This window comes from Nesoenas mayeri, assembly GCF_963082525.1.
Source record: "Nesoenas mayeri genome assembly, chromosome: 2".
Lineage (NCBI taxonomy): Eukaryota > Metazoa > Chordata > Aves > Columbiformes > Columbidae > Nesoenas > Nesoenas mayeri.
In genome coordinates, this window is record NC_137543.1 from 148,733,550 (window position 1) to 148,739,921 (window position 6,372).

Consider the following 6,372-nt stretch of genomic DNA (forward strand, 5'->3'; position numbering starts at 1 on the left):
GACACAAAATTTTATTGTTAATATTTCTTATTTGCTGCCTGCAGATCATGCCTCAAAAAGAAGCACAGAATCTTCACATTTTAGCTTGGAGATTAAATTGGCTGGCACTTTGTTCATTTCACTAAAACACCAGTTCTTGTAGCAATGTAGGTGGATTTCGATGCTCCCAAATGACAGGTGGCTTTGACAATCCTGGACTCTATAAATTCAGTCCAATGTTCTGGTAATCGAATCCATGCACCATGTGAAAGAACAGGACATAAAGGAGCTGACGGGTGGTATCTTCCCAGTCACGGATTGCTAAGTGCCAGCATATTTTTTCCGACGTATGAAAGTGTCTCTTCCAGCTCTTTCTGCCAGGCATCTCTCCTGCAGCAGCTCCCAGAACTCTTGACACACACTGTTACTGTTTGAGAGATTGATGTCAAACTGGTCTAGTTTTGTGCCAGTGGAGAGTCTTGGAAAAAAGAGAATTTGTTCCTTCCTGTTCTGGGTAGGATGAGGTTTTGCTGTGCCAATTGGTGTGACACAAGGTAGCAGGCCAGCCTACCTTAGTGAAACAAGCCTATTATTTCTTTTGAATCAGGTTTTAAAATAGTAAATGTAGCTTCTAATTATTGCTACAAAGTATTTCTCTTGTGATAGAGAAGAAAACGCAGGGGGTAACGGAACAAAGGTTTTGCTTAACAGCTTGGAATCAAACTGGAAAGGTCTGCAACAAGCTCCAGCTCTTGCAAGTCACCAATTTTATGGCACAAATGGTAAATAATAAAGAACACAAAGGTTTCTAAGCATCCTGCATCAGATTAAAGGTTCCTATCATCCAGTGCCCTGTCTCAATCTGTGTTCAACAGTAGACATATAGAGAACAGTATCAGAATCTTCTCCAAATATTCTCCAGTTTCAAAGTAGGCCATATTTGCTATGTTCTGCAGCTAATGTCCCATGATTAATTATTTCATAAATTTATCTATTCATTTAAAATCCATAGTATCCATAGTATGTCAACATACTTTACAACTTAATTGTGGGTTATAGGAAGAAGTACCTTAAGTTTATTTTGGACCCTTCTTGGTCTGAAGACTCCTTGGTCTTCCCCCGTTCACCTTCTCCATTGCCTCTCACTGTACATACTTGGTGCTCTCACGGCAAAGAAGGTGAACAGGATCCTGGGCTGTTTTATGAGGAAGCTTGCCAGCAGGCCAAAGGCTCTGTCAACAACATCCCTCAAATTAGAAAACTGATAATTAATTCCTATGGTGTGTTTCCTATCTTCTGACTTTAATAGTTATTTAGTCAATTTGAAGCATGATCTCTCTTGGGCTGAATGCTGCTGACTCCCCCAAAGAAATCTGGTAGATTTGTGAGGAACAACTTCCCTCTGCCTGTGTTGGCTCTTCCACACTATGTGATACTCATCCGTGTGTCCGCTTGTTCTTATCTTTTCTACCAGGTAGTGGTAGAAACATTTGGATAACTTTTATTTATTTATTTATTTATTTATTTTTAATTCCCAGAAAACATCTTAAAAATTTGGACTATGCCTCTTAGCCATTTTCCATTCATATGGCAATGAGATCTGGCACTCATCCTTGAGTTCCTTAGGCCTTCTTAAATGATTAGCACTGGGTCTTGGCAGTTTGATGCTCTTCCTAATGTTGATTTCTCTCTAAAATACTTTTTGACACTTTGATTTGAACAATTTCTCTGGCATTTGCCCCATGATAGGGTATTCTAGGTTGACCAGTTCATGAGACTCCTCCACAGTAGGTATAGAGGCAAAGAACAAGTGTACATGTATTCCAACTGTTCTTCTGATGTCTCAGTGTCAGGCTTCTTGTTCCATGTGTTTATTACTTTTTATGCCTTCTGTGAGGCACTACATCCTCTTTAGCATACTTTTAATGGTGAACTTTGCATTCTTTTGTATTTTCTTCCTTTAAATGCAATTCGGCTTTTTCGAGGACAGGTCCTGGCTTTGATCAGCTGCTTTTACTGCCTGTTGAATCGGTTCTTCTGCAGTTTGTGTGATCTTTCTGCAGTCTTTCTTGAGCAGGCTCTGTGGTGCCCAACAATAATTCGGTGCTCCCCTCCAGACATGTTTAGTGATCCCTTTATTTCTTTTTATACTTCCACTTTTTAAAATTAGGCATTACTGTAGTAGATAGTTTGACTTTTATCCATCTTGCAGTTACAATAGTCTATCAATTCTCATCCTTTTCAGAGTTTCTGATACACTGACTATGCCATGTCAGCATCCTCATTAACAGAACACGAATCTTCCCCTTAGCCCATCTTAGACTAACACCTGTTTAGAAGAGTGGATGCATTTGATCTGGTTTCCGATGCCTTTTTTTATATGAGGCTCTGAGGTTGGCCTTGATCCTGAGCCTGTCGAGTCAGAAAAAAGCCATGTTTGTGTGACTGGATATTCTGAGGGCTGTGCTTTGGTTAGGAAATATTTCTAGAATAAAATCGATGATACTTCAGATTAACACTTCTCATTTCTTTACTTGTCTTTGCCTTGTGCTAACACAAAAGGCAAATAATATAATACCTAGGAAAAAAATAGTTAATTCATTTAAAAAAAAAATACAACATATAAATAATCACTTATCTAACTGAAATGCAATGGTTTGATTAATCTATACTGACCTGTATTGACACGATAGTGTTGTTGAGGAAATATAAACATTCGCATGTTTTGTATCTCAGTTTTCATTTTATAAAGCTGTTCTGTAATTTTTTTTGTAAGACATACACCAAAATCATCCACTTTCTATAGTGTCTACTAATGTCTGCTTTGACAATCCTCATTGTGTATGTAAAATTAGGCATGGAACCAAGAGTGTGAAATTTCACATAGCAAAGAATTTACAATATAGTACTTTTAAATCTCTTGTGGATAAAACTACCTGTGTTTTGTGTAATGCAGTGTTAAAGCAAGGTGAGACAGCTCACACAGCTGTCCTATGAAGAATAAGCAAATTCAGATTTTCTGATTGTTTTCCATTGACAGAGTATTTGAGACCGTTATTATTTCTTTGTATTTTAGAAGCTATTTCTTATACTAATCTGTATGAAACTCTTCAGCCTACTGTCAATGTTATTTTAAAATATCCTGCCTTCAAAATTAATTCAAAATTAGTATTTAATCCACATATTCAAGTTAAGTGTGTTTTTCTCGCTGCAATTCATGCATTTTAATTAGGCAAGGTTTAATATATTTACTGCCACTAATGAACGTTCACCTGAATTACTTTACAGCACTCTGTGTTCTGGTACTTGTATTCAAAGTTGCTTATAAATATTCACTGATAGGTAACTCCTTTGCCAGTAATTCTGATTTTTCAGAAAGAAAAAGACGAGTACTTGGAAAACAGCCTCTGAATAGTTGAGCTTTGTAGCTAGAGGATACTCTTTCCCTGCTTCTACTTGATCAATACCAAAGCTTTAGTAAGAGAGTTCTACTTAAAAAAGTGTTTTGTTTTCTTTTCTCTCTATTCACATTCTCTGCTCCTCTGAGAATGGATTTCTACTTGTTATGGAAAAGTGGTCATAATGCAGAGCAGTGCAGTTGTGCAGAAAAGGAAACGGTCAGAATCCCCAAGGCAAGAGGTGTTTATCAGTCACGATAAAGTCAGGGAGATTGGACTACATGATCTTTTGAGGTCCCTTCCAATCCCAAACATACTGTGCTACTGTGATTTCCTCAGGCAGGTGCTCACGACTCTGCCAAGAAGCGGCTTCAATCTGGGCTCCAGGGTCCTCAGTCAGCCCAGAGGCAGCTCAAGGCAAGAGGCTCAACAAACTGTGGCAAAGTTTGTTCATGGATGTTACTTCATAAACCTCATGATGACAGAGGGTTATTTCCTTCGGCTCACTTGTATTTTTGCTGTTTTAGTTTCAACCCAGGATAAGAGACTTCTTTTTATTAATAACTGCTGTAAAGCAATTCTAGCTCTTTAGATGGATGGATTAAGGATAGCTGGACTATGGTTATTCCAGCTGTAATTCTTTTAAAACAGATACACTTCTGTTTTCCAGCACTTAAACTTTATCATATTTGAACTACACCATCCCTCTTAGCTAGAGCATCAAATTTTGCTTTAAAGCAAATGATACATTTTGTGACACTTATACTATCTTGAATCTGATACCGTGGGATGGCAGCTGCTCCCTCTCATTTAAGCAACTGTTCACTTGGAGACATTGAGCAACTTCCATCTGGCTGGAAGCGGCTACTAGAAACCCAGTTGAAGCAGGGATTTAAAAAAAGCTTAATGGGCCTCTTGAATCCAATCTTCAGGAGCATCTCTATGTGAAACAGTCGTCTCTGAATCCACAAAAGCATTTTGAAAACAGATTTGTTAAGGAAACTGTAGAACTTGTAACACAGATGAGTGGACAGAACTACGTCAATGTACATGTAATTAAAAATTTGCTTAATTTAGGAGGACTGGTAATGCTGTCTTGGAATCAAGGTTCCTGAATGTCAGCATCCTGCTACCTGTGTGACAGGAATTCTATTAAGTTCAGGATTCCAGTGTTCTGTGCAGTCTGGGAAAGACCAAGAAGTAAAAAGCGATCCCACAGGACACTTTGATACAGTCTGAAACAAAAATTTGGGATTACTATTTCTAGAATATTGAAAAAACAACAGCCATAAAGTTCAGAAATTATCCTTCATGTTTAAGCTGCTTTGTCTCCAATGAAGACAGTTTTCGTGGACAAGTAATACAAAATGTGTTTAGAAGAAACTTCTGCATCTTTTCTTACGGAGCTTTCGAAGACGCTCAGTGTTGTTGGGAAAGTGACCGAAGCCATAGGAAGAGAGGCAAGTTTTCAAATGTCCAAAATAAAATCTCATCCATTGTGGCCACAATCCAACTGCAATTCTGTACAGTCATACAGAGGAGCAGACAACACGAGCTGTACACACAGGTGCAGCTCCCACTGGTTTTGTACCTCATGGTCAGGTTAATGCCATTCTCGGGCTCTTTTGCTTCCCTTGCTGGAAAAGCAATAGGAAAAAGAGCATTTGCAATGCAAGAACTAATCCAGAGCAGTACTGTGGACTTTGTTACAAAGGACAAGCAGGCTACATTATTGCACAGCTTCTTCCCACCTGTGAGTTTGCTCCTGTTTACACCAGCCAGCAAAAAATGTACCTGTTGCCTGAGCCAATAGCCCAAGGGAATCAGTGCTGCAGCAGCTCCGTGTTGGCAAGTCTAACCTGTCATGAGCCGCAGCACGTCTTCCCAGGAACAACATGCACGCAGAATGTGTACACAGAGCATCCGTACACAGACGCAGAGCAGGGCAGACAGAGCACAGAGCTCATGGAAATACGGACAGGACCAACAGCCCCCTCCCCTTCGCCTTGCCCACAGATCAGATGGAGGCCCCTCAGTGGGAAATTCAGGTGTAACTACAGTGCCCCTCCCTGCCACCCTGGGCTCAGACACCCGGCCTGCCCAGCAGCTGCCCCCGGATCTCCACTCTCCCCTGCTGCTCCCGTCCTGCTCCAGCGGCTGCTGAACCCCTCCCACACTCCCACATACACACACCTGCCCACCCCACCGATTCCTCCAGGAACTGGCCTTAAACAGCCAAGTCCAGCTCAAAACTGGCCCTTGGATCCTCTTGTCTCCAGCTGCTTCCCTCACAGAGCTGGGGACAGACACACAGCCCGACCTCCTGCTCCATGGGAACCAGGCTGCTCCTGCTCTCAGATGGAGGTTCAAAGGGACTACCAGAAAAAATTCCCATTACTTCTCAGGATAACCTGAAGGTACCAACAGTTAAAAAAATAATGTACTGATTCTGTGAATATACAGAATCACAGAATGTCAGGGATTGGAAGGGACCTCAAAAGATCTAGTCCAGTCCCCCTGCCAGAGCAGGAACACCCAGATGAGGTTACACAGGAAGGTGTCCAGGTGGATTTTAAATGTCTCCAGAGAAGGAGACTCCACAACCCCCCTGGGCAGCCTGTTCCAGTGTCTGTCACCCTCACTGTGAAAAAGTTTCTTCTCCTATTTAGAGTGGAACCCCCTGTGTTCCAGTTTGTACCCATTGCCCCTTGTCCTACCGTTGGTTGTCACCAAGAAGAGCCTGGCTCCGTCCTCATGACACTCGCTTTACATATTTATAAACATTAATGAGGTCACCCCTCAGTCTCCTCTTCTCCAAGCTAAAGAGCCCCAGCACCCTCAGCCTTTCTTCATAAGGGAGATGCTCCACTCCCTTAATCATCTTTGTTGCCCTGTGCTGGACTCTCTCCAGCAGTTCCCCGTCCTTCCTGAACTGAGGGCCCAGAACTGGACACAATATTCCAGATGGGGTCTCATTTACAAATGTATTTAATTA